The sequence below is a fragment of the Pleurodeles waltl genome, chromosome 2_2 (genome assembly GCF_031143425.1).
Source record: "Pleurodeles waltl isolate 20211129_DDA chromosome 2_2, aPleWal1.hap1.20221129, whole genome shotgun sequence".
Taxonomy (NCBI): domain Eukaryota; kingdom Metazoa; phylum Chordata; class Amphibia; order Caudata; family Salamandridae; genus Pleurodeles; species Pleurodeles waltl.
This window is the reverse complement of record NC_090439.1, coordinates 818,816,042-818,837,536: the sequence shown is the minus strand read 5'-3', so window position 1 is coordinate 818,837,536 and position 21,495 is coordinate 818,816,042.

The following is a 21,495-nucleotide window of genomic DNA, read 5'->3' as shown; positions in this document are numbered from 1 at the left end:
CTATAGCTCTCATTTATTGTTCCTGAACTTGTACTTTGCTCTTTTGCTTCTTTATGTTTGACTTCTGTAATTGGAATCAACATTTGTGATTTATTAGTTTTGTAATGTACTAGCTTTACAATCTTGATAAAACATTGTAGATTACCTTTCTACTAACTAATGCTGACACCCTGTTCTGATATATTCATGCAATATAAAACTGGAAAATAATGTACACAAACTGCCAGAATACACACAACCAAATATATTTAGTATTTTTATTGGATATGCTGGCCATTTCTATATTTATTGTTAAAAATGTGAAAGTAGTATGGACAAATAGCAATGGGGGACGATCGTATAGCGAAAACTGAAGAATTTTGAGAAATTGGCCTTGTAATTATATGCACAGACATGTCACAGAATACTTGATGAGCAAAGATGAGAAACAGCCACTCACATGTAAATTTGTTTACACAAATGGAAATTGAAGAGCGATGGTTACAATTTTTGCAGGGTAGCAGAGTTGTAGCTTGATCAATGTTGTCAATTTAAAGTTCCATGCTGTACAAGTATAACAGGAAAAACTTTGATTAAGTGTTCCAGCCAGCCTTGCTTTAGATAATCCAGTCAACTATGTAATATGCTGAAGGAATTGCAGATGTGGGCAAGGCAGCACATCTTAAAGGGTGTGGAAATACCTGTTAAAAACAACCATCTTTCTGGAATGATATATTGGGGTCTTCTTTGAACTGACCAGGCTCTCAATCAGCCAAACTCGGAGTTCACCTGCTTAATTTGGAAGAGGACAAATTACTAGGTTTGCGGCAGTGAAGCTTCAACTAGGTTTGTCATCAGAAGCAGTTAACAAGAAGCCAGTTAACCACAGGACCATTCATAAATGTACACTAGAAGGTTAGCAATATTTATGGTGCTCTTCCTGATATATCTTTTTCTTGTTTGGGACCACCTGGAAAAGTCTGTCAGTCCTCAAAGAAAAACAACTCAAATAGCCCCCAAGTGCCGGGAGAAAACTTCTTACTGTATTTTGATAATTTCCACCCACACCCTAGAGGGGAGAATCTCCTGAGCGGCCAGTTCCTGAGGTTGTGATGGAACTCTAGTAACATCACTGATTATGAATTGCAGGCAAGGGCTCTCTCTGTGAAACTAAGAAACAGACACTACCCACAGCCCATCGTTGCTAAAGCTACCAAAAGGCCCCACAACAGGGGTGCCCTTTTAGAACCACCTGTCAGGAACAGGAAGACCTGTGCCTGATCTAATTAATCATTTACAATATAGCCACTGATGCAGTTAGAAAAATTGTCAGCAAACACTGGGGTCTATTAACTGTAGGCACATTGAAGTTTGAAAAAACACTTTTTTCAAGTAAAAGGGGGCCAAGCCTTAGAGACTGTCTAGTTCACACAGGTCCCTTGAAGCACCACAGCCATAAGGTACCTTCTGGGGGGATTTTCTTAAGTCTATTGAACACTCTGCCTGTGGGCCATGCAGTGTCTGTAACTTGACAAGAGTAACAAAAGACAAATGCCTGGGTTTGCCTTCCAAATGGGAATTATGCAGCCTGAGAAATTGCAATTCAGAGAGAGTAGTTTACATAGTTACATGCCGAAGTGGACTTCGTTACCTAGACATGACCAGGTCAAAACCAGAATCTGCGAACATCGAAGTAACATAGAGAAACCACAAAAGTAGCTACGTATTTCAGTAGACATCCTCACACAACTAATGATTTGAACTGGGTTGTTTAGAACAATTGAAAAATAGTAGCAACTCAAAGAGTATCTTCTTTGAAAGTAAACAGCACTGGTTAAATAGACTACAGACACATACAAAGGGTCTCAATGATGAGATCCAATGGAGTTCCTTTAGGTAGCCAGAACAATGTTTTTTTGCCACCTCTGATACTCACCATTGCCTCCACAGACCATAAACATTCTTCTCATCAACGTTTTTATTCAAAATATTTTTATTCATTTTTGTCTATTATTTTACCCACTCATTTTTACCAATTCTCCCTACAGTGCATGCCTACTGGCACACTACCCTCCGGAGCACCAGGCATCCACTTAAGAAGTAGGCATTTAATTAAACTATCAATAAGGGTCTATGTCTGCAGAATGCGTTGAATCTCTCATATATTGCTTGTGTTTGCAGCGTTTTCTGCTTGTTTGTATCAGCATAGAAGACAGTGACATGTGCACCTGCTTCTGATTTAACATTATGGCTCGATGGTACACACAGTAGCTTTTTGTTTTTTCTGCATATACAGGTCGTACCAGAACCATGTTTTGGACCATGCTCATGGTTCTCTGCTGTGACTAAATGTGTTTTTTTTCATCCTCAGCAGAACTCTCTTCTAAGAAAGGTTATTATGGTAGTGTTGTTCCATGTCTGTGTGTGGCATGGAATGAATTATTAAATAAATAACAAGCCATCTTTCCCCAAAAGGGTATTAATAGGAACATATCTTGATGAAAGCCACTGGATTGGGGTACATGGCAGAAACTAGTTTGACACAGAAGGGCCAAGGAGTGATAGTAACTCCAACTAGCCTGTGTTCCTAGCCTTTAACCGTGTCAGTTGGACCCATGAATTAATACTGATGTGGGAACCGCCTAGGCAATTTTAAAGATTACGTCAAATAGATCCCACACCCTTTTTCCTTAAAAAGTGTTCCCTTGTAAGGAAAGAGGTTGCAGCAAGCCTGGACTCTCAGAGGATGACAATGAACTCAATGATGAAGCATACCTCTGGATAACATTGAGGAGTGAGGAAGAGTTCCTCTAAGATAAAGGTTTTTTTCTCTTATGGCTAGTGGGCCCACCCTAGACGACATGAGGTTGACTCTCTCTTGATTGCAGCAGCATAAATGAGAACAGTGAGTCATGACCTCGGCTCCCCTCTTCCCTTCCTCACTTTAATTTTACTTTGATGTATTGTTGCCTTGCTGTTGTGCTATTGTGGTGGTGTATTGTTGCAATGTGTTATTGTAGTGCTGTTGTGTTGTTGCTCTACCTCAACTGCAGTATGTGTGCCTAAATATGGTTAAGCATTCTTATAATAAATCACCACTGCCTCAAACCTGCTTCAATTACACAGTGGTAACAGATGCTTGCAGCAAGCATTTCACTGGCTACTTCAAGGGGCGCTGAAACCTTTTTGTGTCAGGATTATATACTACTCTGTTGAGCCTGGTACTGTGGGCAACAACTGGTTCCTTATTGAGGCTTGATTAAAATCTTCACTATTATTATGAGAAGCTGTATATTTCAGATAAAGCATCACATTCAGTATTGAAATTAATTTTGATTATAATGTCTGAGGCTTTCTCCTATCAGTAACATTACCTCCTCTGCCCCAGTATAGAGTCCTTTTTTGTTTGCTGTGTGGCAATTCCCGCTTATGCATTCATATCTATTTTCCCACAAAAGGTGATAAGTCCACATTTGCATTTTTTTCCCCACATATTAAGGATTCTAAAAGTACACAGAGCTTGTTTTATTCCTTGAGGCGGAACCAAGAAAATGGCCCAAATGTAGCAACATTTTGGCTTCTTTTGAAAAAATGTGATGAGCAAGAACTTTTTTTTTTCAAGAATGGCATCAATAAAGGTTTGTCATGAGGGAGCTCAATTTATTCCCAGCACCCCAGAACTGAGGAACAGAGTATAAAAATAATTCTTTACCAATTTCTTTCACTTTTCTAGGTGGTAGTCGGGGTCACTGGAATTAGGCAGCACGAGAGGGCCAAATTATGCTGCAAGGTTTAATAAGATATGTAGCACGAAAAGGCAGATTATGTGGCAGAATGCAGCATATTTTTATAATCATATTGTCTTATTATTTCATCATTTTTAAACCTGGTAACACTGCCTGGGCATTGGTTGCATCTCATTAGTACCATTTTAATGCCCAAATATAGCAATAAGCAACAAAAAAGGTGACAAGTCCTGCTTTGCGAAGGACCTTTCTCTGTGTGGCAACATGTGTCACTGCATTTTTAATACCTTTTGGACCCTTTAAGCTAGAAACAATTAGTTTTTGTTAAAATCTGCAGAATGTGCGGGAAACAATGAATTATGTGGCAAATCTGTGAACATTCAAAAATCCCCACAGCTGCACAATCTCATAATTCCAGAGCCCCTGGTGGTAGTCGATTTTTCCTATTTTTGTGGTTTCTGCATATACTTGCAGTTTATGGTGGAATCAGGTGAGAAAACCAGGGGTGAACCAGAAGGACATTAATTTCTTAAAAGTAGTTAAACCTGGAAAGCCATACATTTCTGAAAAGAAGATAAAATTCTGAATTCAAAAAAGGGTCATTAAAGCAGATTGCTCATGATTTTCCCAAAGAGTCTCAACTCATATCACACTGAACACAACACCACGTTGGATAGTTTGAATATCCCACACCTGACACACATCACCAGACTCAACACACCTACGCACTCCACTATCTAATACGCACCTAAACATACCACAATCCTTTTGCAACCAGAATGCCACACACAGCCACAGAGGAGAAATAACTGTCACAGATTAACTATAACAACTGTTACCACCTACACACATCTCAACACGCATACATCACACACCTGCACAACACACACAACACACAATTAACTTTCACACACAACACACAACCACTGTCACCCACTTACATCACAGCATCTACACCTCATCACTTACTTTTGGTACAATGTTTCTCTTTTTCAACCTCACAGTCTTGACCACCACTACCATGTCCCCACAAAAACACCCACGTTTCACTGATGATGAGTTGAGGGTTATGGTGGATGAAATTGTCAGGGTAGAGACGCACCAATAGCCAGGAAAATTGAGTTGTGGCAAAGAATAGTTGACAGGGTAAATTCTGTAGGCAGCTATTCACGCACAAGGAAGGACATCAGGAAGAAGTGGAATGACATCAGGGGGAAGGTATGGTCCATGGCATCCAGGCACCAGCAGGCAGTCTTCAAGACTGGGTGTGGACCCCCACCTCCTCCCCCTACTTTCACATCTTTGGAGGAGAAGGTCTTGAACATCCTGCATCCAGAGGGCCTGACAGGAATACCTGGGGGAGAGGAATCGGGTAAGTCCCTACAACATCCATGTCACCCAATTATTTTGTCCTGCATGCTCCCTCACCAACTTACCCCACCTCAATAAACAAACCACCCACTACCCCTCTGTCCAAATATCTCAATATCCCTCCCTGGCATGCCACATGTGCATTAAACTCACCTGGCTCCACAGCCCTTGGGAATTGCATGTGAAGTACTAGGAACGTAAAGCACTACAACTCCCAGAAGGCAATATTTCACTATAATGAAAGCCTGAACAGTGCACCAAATGTGAGATCTCATGCATGTGAAAATAACTATCAATATAATCCATCATGAATGTTCCACTGTGAAACAGTATATGGCAATGACAGCAATGCAATGACCCTCTCCCACTATCATTACAAGCAAAGCACAGCTACAGCTGAGTGCCCCATCAAACTTCCCTGAGAAAAACAATTCCAAGAATGGAATTGACTCACCTGGTGGGGGGCGGGGGGAATAAAGATGCCAAAGTGGATGCACATGCAGTACATTTACATAGAGGTCAACGTCAATTGCTTACTCCCATACTGTGTCCCTGCTCTGACACTACTGTGCATTGTACAGCTTTTTATGCCATGTATCATGCCAGACACTTCACTAGGCAACAAAGGTTAACACCCATGTCAATGGTCAGACAAAATAAGAGGGTACCAGCAGTCTAATAACTACCAATATAGTTTAACATCTTTGAGCATGGTGTATGGTATGGACATTTTAGAGTCTCATGTTGTACTAAGTAAGATTTGCCAGCTGATGTCTTTGTAATTTCTGGGGATCATGTTAAGGCACTGTGTGCATCTCACAACACTTCACTAATAGTCAAATTGAAACATCACTTGTTGTATCACTTACAGCAACACTGTGTTCCACTTCTCCCATAGGTAACCTTGCCATTGGCACCATGGAGATGATGCCAAAGACTGCCACTACCCCTCTGGATGACAACCCCCCTGGATGTTTTAACACTGACGATGAAGCTGGCCCATCAGGAATACCTGGTCAGTCAACATCTGTCAGCTTCACCCTGCCCACATCCACTCTTCCATGCCCTGTTGCATCCACATCACAGGCAATGATTCTCCCCAAACCTGTGTTCCAAGGACTGTTTCTAATATTGTGTGCCTCCCAGTACAGCTACTTGAGTGTCCCCTTGTCAACCGTGACAATGGTGGTCCTGCCACCAGTGGGAGTGGGAACACTGTGCCAGGGGCACAGGCATGTGGGGGTAAGGTGTGTGGTATGAATGGTGTGGGCCAGAGGATGGAAGCTCAAAGGGACAAAATTGACGAGGAAAGCATCTCCCAAGTCTTGGGAGCCCACCACAAGTCCCAAGGAATGATGGGTTAGGTAGTCACCATGATGGGGGAAATAAAACAGTGGAGAGGGACAACCACCAGGAAGTCATGCATTAGTGGCAGGCACAAAATTCAATCCTTGCTTCCATTTCTGGGGTGCTGAGGGACATCAACACTACCCTGAGAAGGTCTGCCCAACAACACAAGGCCTCTTCCACTAATAATGACTTGTCAGGCCCTTCTACATCTGCGGCTGCTAGTGGAATGGAGGCCCTTCTAGGAGAAGGGCATGCCTCAGACACCCCACCATCAGTAGCAGAGGAACCCCCCCCTCCCCACCAACGTGGACGTCCACCCAGACATCAAGGAGGAGCAGATGCCAAGATCAAACCCACTGCCAGGAAGTGAATCTCTCCTGATTGTTTCCCCTTGTGTGCCACAGATACAGCTTGTTGACTGTTCTGAAACCTAAATCTGTTTTCTTATGGTTCAAGTACACTGGACTTGTGTTTCCAAATGGTGTAGCAGCTACCCTGATGATTTCAGCCACCATGACTGAACCATTCACTGTTTACTTTCTGTTACTTCTGTTTCAATTCACACATATTGTTTTGCACTCCCCAATAAATACAACTTAAACACAGGTTCTGTGTAAGTGTCATTTATCAACCATGTACTATTGTCATGTATGACAACTCTATTATCAATATGTCCCTCTGTATTGTACAATCTTTGTTATGGACATCACATGTGCACTGTATCACCAGGAGACTCATTACATTGGGATGGTTACACTGAAATAAGCCAAAACAGCGTATTTGACATCTCCACACAATTTATTTCTAGATTTGCTAATAGCAGATAGAGTAGTACTGCTATTGACATAGCAGCCATATTGGAGTAAGTTACTGCAATAAATCTCAAAAATGTACTACATAGACGTATTGAGTACTAGTAAGTCTCATCGAATTCTATTCAAGTTTCATCATATTAAACTGAGCCAGATAACATTTCAACTCCTATTTTGTACTCGTCAACCAAAGCAGACTCAAATACAATAAACTACTTATACAGATTTATATTTTGACCCCACCTAATTCCTACCTTACAAGTCAAATGGAATGTTCCTCTTAACGTAATTCAATTCGGCGACAGAGAAGCAAATCTTCTCGTGTTTGATCCTGCCGATTTTATAATCCCCATCGATTGTTAACACCTTAGTAGCTTCTTGTGGGCCTCATATCCATGTGTAAATGGTGGCCATTTTGAAATATCCTAGATACTTATTGGATCAAATATCTTCTATATGGGCCTCATATCCATGTGTAAATGGTGGCCATTTTGAAATATCTTAGATACTTATTCGATCAAATATCTTCTATAGTGACATACAAAACTTCGGCTCATTTCTCAAATTCCAGTTTATGTAGTATGTGTAATAAATCATAATCATATCTTACCAAATTTCATTATTCCACTTTGGGCGTCTTAATTATTTCCAGACTGCTTAACCTCCAATCTCCTTACAATACATATATCTGTGGCGACCATTTTAGAGTGTTTCCGATATATGTAGATTCAGTGTATTCCACAATCATCTATCGAAGCACTATTCATTCATTGATATATTTAAATTTTAAATAAAAAATTATCATATTTGGTCATACCACTTCTGGGACACAAATCACTTATTATCTCCTAACTGTTTTCCCTCCAACTTAATTATAATACATCCACTGGTGGCGGCCATTTTGGATTATTCATGTTGTTTGTTAAATCAGGTAAGTTCATCAATACCCCATGAGAAAACACAACTACGGCTCATTTATCTAATTCCGACATATGTAATAAGTGCAATGATTTGCAATATGATCTTATCATATTTAGATGTTTCACTTTTGATATCTTAATTGATTGGAAACTAATTTGCCTCGAATATCCTTCTGCTATGTGTGCCCATAGCGGCCATTTTGGAGTGTCTCCGTTGTGTATTAATTCAATGCGTCTCTCAAAGATCCCTCTGAACACAATTCATTTTTATTATATTTGAAGATTTTAAACCAAATATTATAGTATAGATATACTATTATAGAATCCTCTGATGTACTATACATGCATATTTAGCTGTGACTGTCGGTGTTTGATAGTCCAACCTAGTTTACATGTGAAACCTATTTGTTGCACCTATACTCCATTGTCGTCACACATAGGATGTCGAGAACAGGCTATCATTTACATTACTATGAATTCCTTTGTTAGCCAGCTTTTACAACTCACATGTACAATTAGACTACTAAACATGAAGGTGGCACTTACTAATAGTTCACACAATATAGAGATTTATCAATGATGTAGATTCCATAACTTTTCCATACATATAATTGCCTCGAAATGGCAGCTGCCTGACCTACTGTACTAGAGATGAGGAAGTCAACTAACTCCACCGGCAGATGTCATTGTGGCAGTATGAGGTCTCAACTGCGGTGCACATTGCCATTGGAACACATTGCTGCCTTTGGTGGACCTGGACCAATGGCGATGTCCGCTGGGGGTGACGATCCTGTACGTGGCGGACGTGACTGCCATTTTCTGCTGTAATGGTCCCTTACTCCTGACACTGCTGCCATCAAGGGCTCCACTACCTGAGCTGCTGTGTACTGCCTTTGGGAGCTATCATGCCACATCTTGCAGGTGATAGAGCCCCAACCTTCACTCCAGAAGAGCTGGACAAGCTTGTGGATGAACTCCTAACCCTTTAAGGACTGCTATAGGGTACACCAGAGTAGCTGGTGAGTCCGATGGTATTCCAATGTGTGAAAGGTAGAGTGTATGATGGTGTACATGAAATGTGAGGTATCGGGCAATAATGTCTGGGTGTATGTGAATGCGTACATTTGCAGAAACAGACATACAGTACTGATACATGGTAGCTAGTGTGTAATTTAACTTCCTTCATACATAACATAGATTGCAGCATGTGCAATAATAATTGTGTGAGAAATGTTCATAGAGGCATAGCATGTTATGGATAATCATGTGGCCTGGTCATATGTGTCTAGTCAATACCAGGTACTGTTCATGCATGGTGCATGGGAGAGTCCACTCCACATGTTGGCTAGCTGCAGATAGTAAATTGTGAATGAGTTTGGACTGAGAGTTTGTTTGCCAACTTACTGTGACTGAAGTGTTCAGACCACTTGTGTTTGGATGGTTCATGTGGACATAACTTTCTCCTTTTGTCTGTGTCATCCATGCAGGTCGACACCAATCGAAAAAAGGGACTCTGGCATGCCATTGCCGAGCAAGGGCGAGCACTGGGGGTCCACAGCAGGGAGAGCACCAACTATAGTAAGTGGTGGGAGGCCCTGAGATGCTGGGCCATCAAGACTGCAGAGGCCCAGTAGGGGATGTCCTTCCAATGAGAGAGAGCTGCCAGTCGGACCCTGACACCCCCATAATGGTTCACATATTGGCAGTGGCCAACCCTGAGTTGGATGGGCATTTGAGGGCAGCAGAGCAGCACTTACAAGTATTGACTACACACATGTACATCCCTCTGCCAGTTCAGTGTATAATCTGTGAGTATTTAAGCAATGACAATATGGAAAGTGCTAAAGGCAAATTGTCCCCTAGGTACACTTATGTGTACAGGTTATATCACTGACATACAGATGTTCAGCTTCTAGTGTGTATAGGGATATTAAACTCACCAGTGTGAACCATATTGTATTGAAGCATGTGGTGATGCACATGTGACAGTGTCATATGTGTACCACTATACTGCTCTATATATAACCTGCTGGGTCATCCTTCCCACCTACTGATCCATACTCCAGGTATCCTGTTGGTAAGGTGTTCAGGTCTTTGGTCTCTGTTCATTCCTATTCCACTGGATCTAGCTCTATGTGTAACATAGGGTCTGACAGGTGAGAAACAGGCCAATTAATTATGACCTAGACGTAAAGTTCATGTGCGAATGTGATCTCAGTCTGAAATTTCAAATGTCATACTTGCTACACTTACTCTGAGGGGTGATGAGGTGTCCCCATAATTAAATGAGGACTGTACATTGGAAAACTTTGATGCATAATCAGGGTGAACATCCTACATGATGAATAGCATGGTGGTATTTCTACATTCCTAGTGCAAGACATGTCATAGAAATGTGAGCTCAGACTTTTTGTCCCATGTACATGGTAACATGAAAGTAAGTAGGTAGCCTGCTAGTCCCTTAGCTAATGTGCTGTGGGCATGCCATATAGGGCAAGACATCTCCTAAATGGTACAACATACTGTGTTTTTATCCAACATCATGTGTACATTGGTGATTCCTGCCATTTTCAAAATTTCTGATCCAAGTTTGGCATGCTTACTGTAGCTATTCTGAATCTGTTTAGGGATGCTAGTGTGGCTAAGCTCAATTTGAACGGACTTCATTGTGTTGCTGGTTTTGTTCTTGACATTCACATGTTGGTAGAATGGTATATATTATTAATCAATTTGCTGCATTTGTCTCAATCATGGTCATTTACGAGGTTGTTTCTGTCGATGTAACTTTACTCCAAAGATGCAAGGTTACTCATGTCTAAAGTGCTGCTAGGCATGTTGTGATTTTGATAATGTTGACATGAGGTGGATGATCCTATAGTTTAACTGTATATGGACTTCATGCACATGACAGGTGTCCTTTGTATTGAAGGTGTTGGTATGGTTCCTGGGGTGTCTGTAGGTAAATCCTTTGTGCTGGGTAGGCCCCTATTGCTGTAAATAACTTTGTTTACTATGTGATAATTGCTAAGGTGAGTAGGTCCACAAAGTATGTATCAAACTTTGTAAAAACAGTATTGATACATGTGTTGTTGAAATGCGTATGAAATCTATTATACACTGTCTTTGGATATACCAAATTGAGTAGATACATCTGTGGTTTTTCCCTTTGTGAATGTAATATACACAGTTACAAGTAATGAATGTGATTGCTAAGCAACATGCTTTGTTGTAATTGGAATGTGATGAGGTAACTATCATAAGACCGAGCAAGTGTAGATTTGGAGTATGTATAAATGTGATATCAAAGTCAACACTAATTCCCATTGATGGATTATAGTTTCACAGTGATGCTCTGTATAGGGACACATGTTTAATGTTGGCGATTCATCTTGCGCTGCTATAGTTTTTGTTATAGCTATACTGATAGGATGGTGATGTAGTCTTCTGATAGTTGGCATATGTTGTGTGTTACATTTTTGTCATATTGGGCAGTGAAAATTATGTTGTTATGACATGATGTTGGCTCAAAATGGTTCCTGCCTTTAGTTGCTTTACACATAGATGTGAAGTTACTGTTGTATATGGTGTAATGTATGTGTATGTAAAGAATGTGATGATCCTACCTGTCTCTCTGCTTCTCAGCATCAGCATCGGCAGGTGAAGGAGACTGGGCACAGCTGAGTGGGAAAGCTACTGGCCATGGGGCCCGAAGTCATGATACCAATGACACCAAGGGACCCAGTGGCTAAAAGGGAGAGGGCAATGTCACGGGGGAGACATGATCCTGTTCTTCATCTTTAGAATCCTCCTCCAGTGGACACTACCTGGCAGTGGTGGACCCATTTGGGACCACCCAAGCACCATCTAAGTCTGCCACCCCCCTTATTACCACTGCCCTCCCTGTAGCTCCCCACCCAGTTGGCTGTGCCTATTCACCCAAGAGGATGAGCATCTTGTTTGCCACAAGCACCTCTGCCCCTGCTCCTGTCAGCCCTGCTGCCCTCAGTGAGGAGGTTATTGACCTCCTGAGGTCCATCTCTGTGGGTCAGTTGACCATCGTGAATGCCATCCAGGGATTTGTCAACTCAGATACAACAGGCATTCACGGTGTACTGGCTGGCCTACAGAGATCCTTTCTGTTAGAAATGGGGTTTCTGGTTGGCTAGGGTTTGCACCTAAGATAGGCAGAGGTCACCCACTCTAGTCAGGGCAAGGGAGTTACACATCCAAGGTAACCCCTGCTCACCCCCTTGGTAGCTTGTCACAAGCAGGCAGGCCTATTCCAGAGGCAATGTATTAAGTGTCTGCACAACACACACAACACATGTGACATACTATCCCCACCACAAAGGAAACACAACACTAAGGCCCTCATTCTGACCTTGGCGGGCGGCGGAGGCCGCCCGCCAAAGTCCCGCCGTCAGGTTACCGTTCCGCGGTCGAAAGACCGCGGCGGTAATTCTGACTTTCCCGCTGGGCTGGCGGGCGGTCGCCTTCAGGCCGCCCGCCAGCCCAGCGGGAAAGAGGCTTCCACGATGAAGCCGGCTCGGAATCGAGCCGGCGGAGTGGAAGCTGTGCGACGGGTGCAGTTGCACCCGTCGCGTATTGTACTGTCTGCGCAGCAGACAGTGAAATACATTTAGGGGCCCTCTTACGGGGGCCCCTGCAATGCCCATGCCAGTGGCATGGGCACTGCAGGGGCCCCCAGGGGCCCCGCGACCCCCCCTACCGCCATCCGGTTCCCGGCGGTCGGACCGCCGGGATCTGGATGGCGGTAGGGGGGGTCGGAATCCCCTCGGCGGCGCAGCAAGCTGCGCCGCCTTGGAGGATTCAATGGGGCGGCGGTACACTGGCGGGAGACCGCCAGTGTTGCCGGTCCGACCGCGGCTTTACCGCCGCGGTCGGAATCCCCATTGGAGCACCGCCGGCCTGTCGGCGGTGCTCCCGCGGTCCTCCGCCCTGGCGGTCTTTGACCGCCAGGGTCAGAATGACCGCCTAAGTTATATAAAAAGAAGCCGTCCTGTACACAACATCATTAGATGAAACACAACATGTCAGTAATACTCTGCTACTCAAGCAGTTGGCAGAACATTACATAATACTGTTACTCTGCAGAGATCAGCAGTAGTCACGCGTAACACACATGCTACTCATAATTCTGCAACATAAGAAGTAGTTAGGAAAACATTACTACAATAATGCACATGTCACAAGATCCTCATAAATGTCCATACCAGGAACATTAAGAAACACATGGCAAGTCATAAACACAGAATAGCATAAATGCCCATAACAGGAAAATTAGAAAGCAAATGGCACATCATAACAAGAAACAGGTCAGCATAAGATTTCCAGCATGCCCTAAAAAGGAACATTAGATATATATGGCAAGTCAGGCGCAGAAACATATCAGTCTGAATGCTCCTGAAATGTACCTGTCTTTTTCTGGTGACAGCACCTCGAGTGCAAAGAAGAAGAAAAGGCCCCCAGGGCTCCTCAGCACCAAAACAGTGGCCATTTTATGATTGGGGGAAGGGGGCGGCACGTATCGCCTCTGCTTATATACAGGGGCCCTCATGGTGCTCGTTCCCAAACTAGGGTGCCCACAGTCTTTGCAGGTCCCCCAGGGCCATGGCTGGCCCTCCCGGGGTAGAAGAGCAACAAAAAAATGGGCCAATGGTGCGGGGGGCCTCCGATGAGGCTTCCTCCCCGCCCGCGACCTCTTGCAGAAACATAAGGGCCCGGTGGGGGGGATCCTCTGATGAGGCCTCCTCCCTGTTCGTCCTCAGAACCAAGCACTGGGGCCTCGTGGAGTGGGGGCCTCCGATGAGGCCTCCTCCCCACCTGTCCTGCCCACACCAGCTGGCTCGCCCCCACCCCACCTGCTGCGTGAGTCCCATGCAGCCCGCAAGGGTCGCAACGGTGATCAGGCAATAGTTGGGGCCAGTTGGTGCCCCGGGGGCGCTCCTCAGAGCATGCGTCATCCTAGGGGCACCGCTAGGAGCGCGCTCGCTCCAGGTTTCTTTTCTTCGTGTCCCGGGGGCACCAGGGGCAGCACGCTTCCCGGCAATTAAGACAAAGAATACCTGGGTCGCGGAGATGATTCCTCTTCAGCGAAGTGCTCACAAGGCTCTCTGGACCAGCAAATAAAGCACCCTCAAGGTGCTATACACACAAAATGAAGCACTCTGGATGATGAGAAAAAGCACTTTCCAGGTGCTATAATCACCCCATAAAGCAAGGTGAAGACAGCTCTCCTCATGCGCTGAAAACGAGCAGTTGCAGGGGTCAGCGACCATAGCACCTAGCCTCTAGGAGATTCAAGGATGGAGCACAGGGCGGCAGGGCCCAGCAACAGGCCAGCACAAAAGGGATGTAGACAGAGGCAGTTCCGCCAAATAACCTAGAAGGTCACAGGTCAGCACAGCAGCAACAGTCCAAGGTGGTTATTGGTGAGTCCCTCCAGCAGCATTCTATGTCCAGTTACAAGCATGTTTGAAGTGTCAAGGCCCGTATTTATACTTTTTTAGCGCCGCATTTGCACCGCTTTTTGACACAAAAACAGCGCAAACTTACAAAATACAATTGTATTTTGTAAGTTTGCGCCGATTGTGCGTCAAAATACGACGCAAATGCGGCGCTAAAAAAGTATAAATATGGGCCCAAGTGTCTCCAAATTGTGGGGAAAAATCCCCTGTACTTATACTCAGTTTTGCAATGCTTTAACAAAGAAGGGGAGAGGAGGTTCCAACCATTTACAACTGGCTCTGGGAGTGCCCCCTCTCTCCTCCAGCAAACATCAGTTTGGGGGTAAATGACCCCTTTGGGTGTGGCCAGCACACAGCCTTTACAGATGCATGTGTGCCCCATGTCCCCCTTCTCTCCCCCTTCTCTCAGCCCAGGAATACCATTCATAATGCAGAGGCACCTTTGTGACACCTCCACCCTCCTTGTGGACAGGATATCTGAAAAGTATGCACAAAGCCCACTTGTCACTTTGCCCAGATGTGGAATGGAGTCAAGCTGCAAAACACCAAAGTCATAAGCGCAGAGAAATGCTCACTTTCTAGAAGTGGCATTTCTGTAATGATAATAAAAAAATCCACCTCATCTAGTAAGCAGCATTTTTTACTGCCACTACAACCAAACCAAACATGCTTACGCTACCCCTCATAAATGAGACAATACCCCCTACACATAAGGCAGGGCATTTCCAATGCAATCCTATGAGAATGCAGCACTCACACAGTTAGAAACCAAATAGGCTGTTTGTCACTACCAGGACAGGCCACGCTACTAGGCAAATATCCTGCCTTCTACGCACATAGCACCCTGCCCATAAGCTAGCTAGGGCATACCTTAGGGGTGACTTACATGTAGTAAAAGGAGGTTCTGGGCCTGGCAAGTAAATTTAGATGCCAGGTCCCTGTGGCAGAAAACTGTGCATGCAGGCCCTGCGCTAGCAGGTCTGAGACAGGTTTGAGAGGCTACTTCTGTATGTGGTGCAAGCAGTGTTGCAGGCCCACTAGTGGCATTTAATTTCCAGGCCCTGGGTATAGAGATACCACTGTACAAGGGACGTAGAGGTAAATTAAATATGCAAATTAGGTATAAGCCAATCATACTAACTTTAGAAGGGAGAGCACCTGCACTTTAGCACTGATCAGCAGTGGTAAAGTGCTCAGAGTCCTAGCGCCAACAGCAAGAGGTCAGAAAAAATAGGAGGAAGGAGGCAAAAAGTCTGGGGATGAATCTGGAAAAAGCGCCAGGTCCAACACATTCAGGCTCTGGCCTCCACACTAACGGCAGCGAGTAATCCTTTGTCTCCTGTTCCTCCTCTACCTTCATCTTCCCAAACCTAAACACCCTTCCCCGACCCAGCCAAAGCACACAGACAGACAGGCATGCATCCACCTCAAAATCCGGGGGTAGCTCAGACAGACATAGGCACCAAAAGACACACCACCAGCATGCACACAAGCAACATACTATGCAGACAAAACAACAGTCACTACCTGCCCTGACATCCCCACCACTAACAGCATCACTGACACTTCACTTGACACACCTGCAGACACCACACCAACATTCACAGATTCAAACACTACACCTATCCTACCAACAGTCAGCACAATAGCAGACCCTCAGACATGCACCCCAGTCACCAGACCCACAGACACCACAACCACTAACACTCCTACATGCAGCACATCCACCACCCCTGCAGTCACCACCCCAACAGACAGTTACCCATCAAATGAGGCATCCCCCAGCACCTCCACCCCCCTCAGTCCATACACATAAATGCCCTCAGTCAACACACACCCACCACCCACAAGCATACCTCACACCTCACACACATCAGACAACCACCCCCTCACCCTCCACTCCCAAACCCCTTTCTGATGACTCTCCCAGTGTGTCATGGGTTCATGTTTTGACCTTTTCCCTACTCCTCTCCCCCCGGGCTACCCCTAAAGGCTTCCCTTCCCTTCCCAGACCCATCCCTTCCACCTCCAAGGCCTTCCCTACCCCCCTGCAAGTACCAATGCCCCTCCCCCGGCAAAAAGTCTACCCCTCCCAAGAGAACCCAAACCTCCCCTAAGCACAGACCTAAACCCCTCTCCTCCCAACCCCAATCCCAAACCTCCACTGTGAGAAAATAGCCTCTTTCTAGCATGGTTACCCCCACTTTTGGGCTGTTTAAAAGTGTGTGTCATTATGTTTTTACCGTGTCACTGGGATCCTGCTAGCCAGGACCCTAGTGCTCATAGATAAAAACCTATATTTGCAGTGTGTTTTGCCTGTCTCACTGGGATCCTGCTAGCCAGGACCCCAGTGCTCATAGTTTGTGGCCTAATGTCTGTTAATCAGAACCTCAGTGCGTATGCTCTCTCTGCTTTTAACTTTGTCACTGTAGGCAAGTGACTTCATTTACAAATTTCAATTGGCACACTGGACCCCCCCTTATAAGTTACTAGTATGTGGTACCTAGGTACCCAGGGCATTGGGGTTCCAGGAGATCCATATGGACTGCAGCATTTCTTTTGCCACCAATAGGGAGCTCAGACAAACCCTTCCACAGGCCTGCCATTGCAGCGTGCGTGAAATAGTCCACACACTAGTTCACAGCCATTTTCACTGCACTTAAGTAACTTACAAGTCACCTATATGTCTAATCTTCACTGACTGAAGGTTAGGTGCAAAGTTACTAAGTGTGAGGGCACCCTTGCACTAGCAAAGGTGCCCCCACATAGTTCAGGGCCATTTCCCGGGACCTTGTGAGTGCGGGGACGCCATTACACACATGCACTACATATAGGTCAATACCTATATGTAGCTTCACAATGGTAACTCCGAATATGGCCATGTAACATGTCTAAAATCATGGAATTGTCCCCCCATTCCAAATTTGGTATTGGGGAGCCAATTCCATGCATTCTGGGGGCTCTACTATGGACCCTCAGTACTGCCAAACCAGCTCTCTGAGGCTTGCAGTGCAGCTACAGCTACAGCCACCTCACAGACAGCCTCTGGAAATGCTTTGAAGGGCACAGATGGTGCCCTCCTTGCATAAGCCAGTCTACACTGGTTCAGGGACCCCTTGTCCCCTGCTCTGGCGCGAAACTGGACAAAGGAAAGGGGAGTGACCACTCCCCTGTCTATCACCACCCTGGGGTGGTGCCCAGAGCTCTTCCAGTGTGTCCCAGACTTCAGCCATCTTGCTTTGCAAGGTGTGGAGGCACTCTGGAGGGCTCTGAGTGGCCGGTGCCAGCAGGTGACATCAGAGACCCCTCCTGATAAGTCCTTACCTAATATGGTAGCCAATCCCCCTCTCAGGGCTATTTAGGGTCTCTCCTGTGGGTTCTCATCAGATTCTGCTTGCAAGTTTCCTTCAGGAATCCTCTGCAAATACTACTCACCCTCTGACCTCGGATCAACCATAGCCTGCTCCAGGAACCGCTGTAACAGCAACAACATCTATCCACAAAGGGATACTTTTCCTCTGCAACGTCAGCTCCAGCCAGCTACTGCAACAGTTTCCACAGTGTGCATGATCTGAGGACTCCCTGTCTTCATCCTACACCAGAAGGATCAAAGAAATCTCCTGTGGAGTGACGGAGTCACTCTCCTGCTCACGCAGGCACCTTCTAAGACGACGACCGGTACCCTTGGACTCCTCTCACAGCAACAAGCATGATCCTAAGGGCACAGAGGGTGGACCCCATTGACATAGACTATCCTGCAGTCCTGCTGACGTAATTTGGAGGAGGTAAGACCTTGCCTTCCCTGAGAGCGATGGTACCCCTGTGTGTTGCGTCTTCTTCACCTCCTGAGGCCTCTGTGCACCAACTGTATTTTGCACCTCCTTTATCCCCATGTCCTGGGACTCCTGTGGGTGCTGTCTGGCATCCTGAGGGTTCTCTAAAGTGCTAAGAGCCCCCTCTTCCTCCTCACACAGAGTTGAGGCCCCCAGGTCCCTCCTGAGTCCAGCCAGCGCCATTTTGACGCAAAATGCATATTTGTCGTAACCAAGGCTTGTTGGCGACTTCCAACATGAAATCACATCTGCATCCATCTTCACGTCGTGGGACATCCTTTGCATCATGCAGGAATCCGCTGTCATCTTCCTAGGGTGCATTCCTGCAGTATTCCTCCAACCAGGGACTCTTCTTTTGCACTCTCTTCTGGGTTGGCAGTGTCTCCTGCCCTTCCTGGAACTTCTTTCAACTTCTGGACTTGGTCCTCTTCTTTTGCCGGTCTTCAGGTCCAGGAATCCAGCAGTTGTTGTTTTCAGACTTGGTTGGTTACTGCAATATCCCAATCACAAGGTGTAGTGTGTCCTAAGGAAACTTGCAGTACTTTACTCCTGCTTTTCTGGGCTCTGGGGTGGGGTAATTTACTTACATTTACTGTATTCTTACTCTCCCTCTCTCAGCAATTCTGTACACACTACACTTGTCCAGGGGGGAATTTGTGATTCGCATTCCACTTTCTTAATATATGGTTTGTGTTTTGCCCTAAACCTATTTTCTCCCATTGCATTCTTTAGCATTTCCTCGTGTTTGCACTATCCTATGTCTAATTACTTACCTTATTTTGGTGTCTAGTGTATATATTGTGTACTTACCTCCAGAAGGAGTATTGCCTCTAAGATATTTTTGGTATTGTGTCACCCAAATAAACTACCTTTATTTTTGGTAACACTGAGTATTGTCTTTACTTGTATATAAGTACTGTGTAACTATAAGTGGTATTGCATGAGCTTTTGATGTCCCCTAGTTCAGCCTAAGCTGCTCTGCTATAGCTACCTCTATCAGCTTAAGCTGCTAGAACACTACTACTTCACTAATAAGGGATAACTGGACCTAGTTTAAGGTGTAAGTATCCAAGGTACCCACTTCAAACCAGGCAAGCCTCCTACACCCGCCTCTACCCCCGATAATCTCTGAGATGCCTGCCTGCCCCTTAATGCCCCTACCAGTGGAGGTTACATGGCAGTCAGGAGTCATGTCCGGGGCACACAGATGTACATCTACTATTTATAATTGCACTGGCCTATGCCTTGGACATTTTAATAGTTATTCTGTTTTGTAATACATCTTTGGACCAACAAGTTGTTGTTTTCAACATTACATATTTGTCCTGCATTTCTTTTCTTAGGGCATATTTGGGAATGGCTGACAATGTTTGTGTGTGAATATTTGTGTATAAATGGTGCTTGTGCTACGTATTTTGTTTGGCCTACATGTGAGGTAGTGTGCAGTGCATTTGTCCCCAAGTGACGGGTGTGTATTGTGTGATGGCCTGTGTATGTTGGGGACATGTTGTTGCCATGGTATTGAGTGGTGTTTGTGTTGACGTGTTTGTTGCAGTGTTGGTGGCTTTATGTGCTTTCACTCTGTGCGTGTGCGTGTTTGGTGCATGATATGTCAGATGCGTTGTGATGTGTGTTTGCCGTGTATGTCAATTGCAGCTTTGTGTGATTGTGTGTGTTAGTTCCCTGTTGGTGGTACTTTGTGTTGTATGTGTGATTTGTTACTAGGCAGTGTCTATTGTGGGTGCTTGTCAGTGCATTGATGTTGTTGTGGTGGTGGTGTTGTAGTGATGTGTTGTTGTGTTGTGAGTGACTGAGCTGGTGCTCTGTTCCCGGGAGTTGGTGTGTTTTTGACGTGTGTGTGATGGCTGTAGTATGTGTACTGTGTTTGTGTGGGTGTGTATGTGGCTGTCTGTGAGTGTGCGCGTCAGTGTCAGGTTACATATGTTTGACGCCCTTGCCCCCCCTTCCTGATTCGTATGTTGTGTGAGCATACGAACGTTTGCAATTTACAGGTAAGTGTGGGTACTCACGGTTGCTGTTGTCGTCTTCAGCGTTGATTCCAGAGTCTCTGGGCGAGTAGGAGCAGCAGGATGACCTGGAGTTCTGGTTCCATGGTGGCTTTGGATGAGTATGGTTTCCTGAAGGCAAGTGTCTCCTTTTTTGCAGTTGGTTTCCTTCTGAGTTTCTGTGGTGATGCGACCGTGGCAGAAACCTAGGCAGTGTGCAACCTTGTAATCTATCTGGCAGAAACATGGTCTCTGCTAGCCTGCAGGTGGCTACCGTTTTCCGTGGTGGCCAGAACGCTGTGGCAGTGCCAGCGGTGCTTTGACTGTATTCTGTACTAAATACCGTCAATGTCATAATTTGTCAGCCTTCTCCACCAGCCTGATGGCGGTATGGCCGCCAACATGGGAGTCATGAGGCCTCCAAACTCCTAATGAGGTCCTAATTGTTGAAATCCAAACCTAATGAAGCAAAGAAATGAGCAACAGAAATAGGAGAATGTCTTTTAAACTATAATGTTTTGCCCCTCACACTGATTTACAAAAGTCTTATAATATTACTTCTGTCAGGCTCTTAAGACTGTAGGGATTTATAGGTAGTCATTATGACATTGGTGGTCTATTCCAATGATTGCGTTGTGACGGCTGCCAACAGACTGCCAGATTATGACACACAAACACAAAACCGACAGAAAACTGCCACAACCATAAGTCCGCCAGATCCAATGAAGATGAAAAACTGTCGGACCCACCGCCCACACCACTACGCCAGCAAAACACCACCCTCCAAATTATGGCCCACAAATCACCACAGTGGACATTCAACGGTGGTCAATCATTGGCGGTGCACACCATCGCGGCAGAATTGGGCGCCCATCACCACTACAAGCCAACATTGGCCAGTTAAAAAACCCTGCACCTGACACATAAACACGCACCTTACACACCCACCAACAGCACTATAAAACACCCCCACACAACCAACAATCCCTT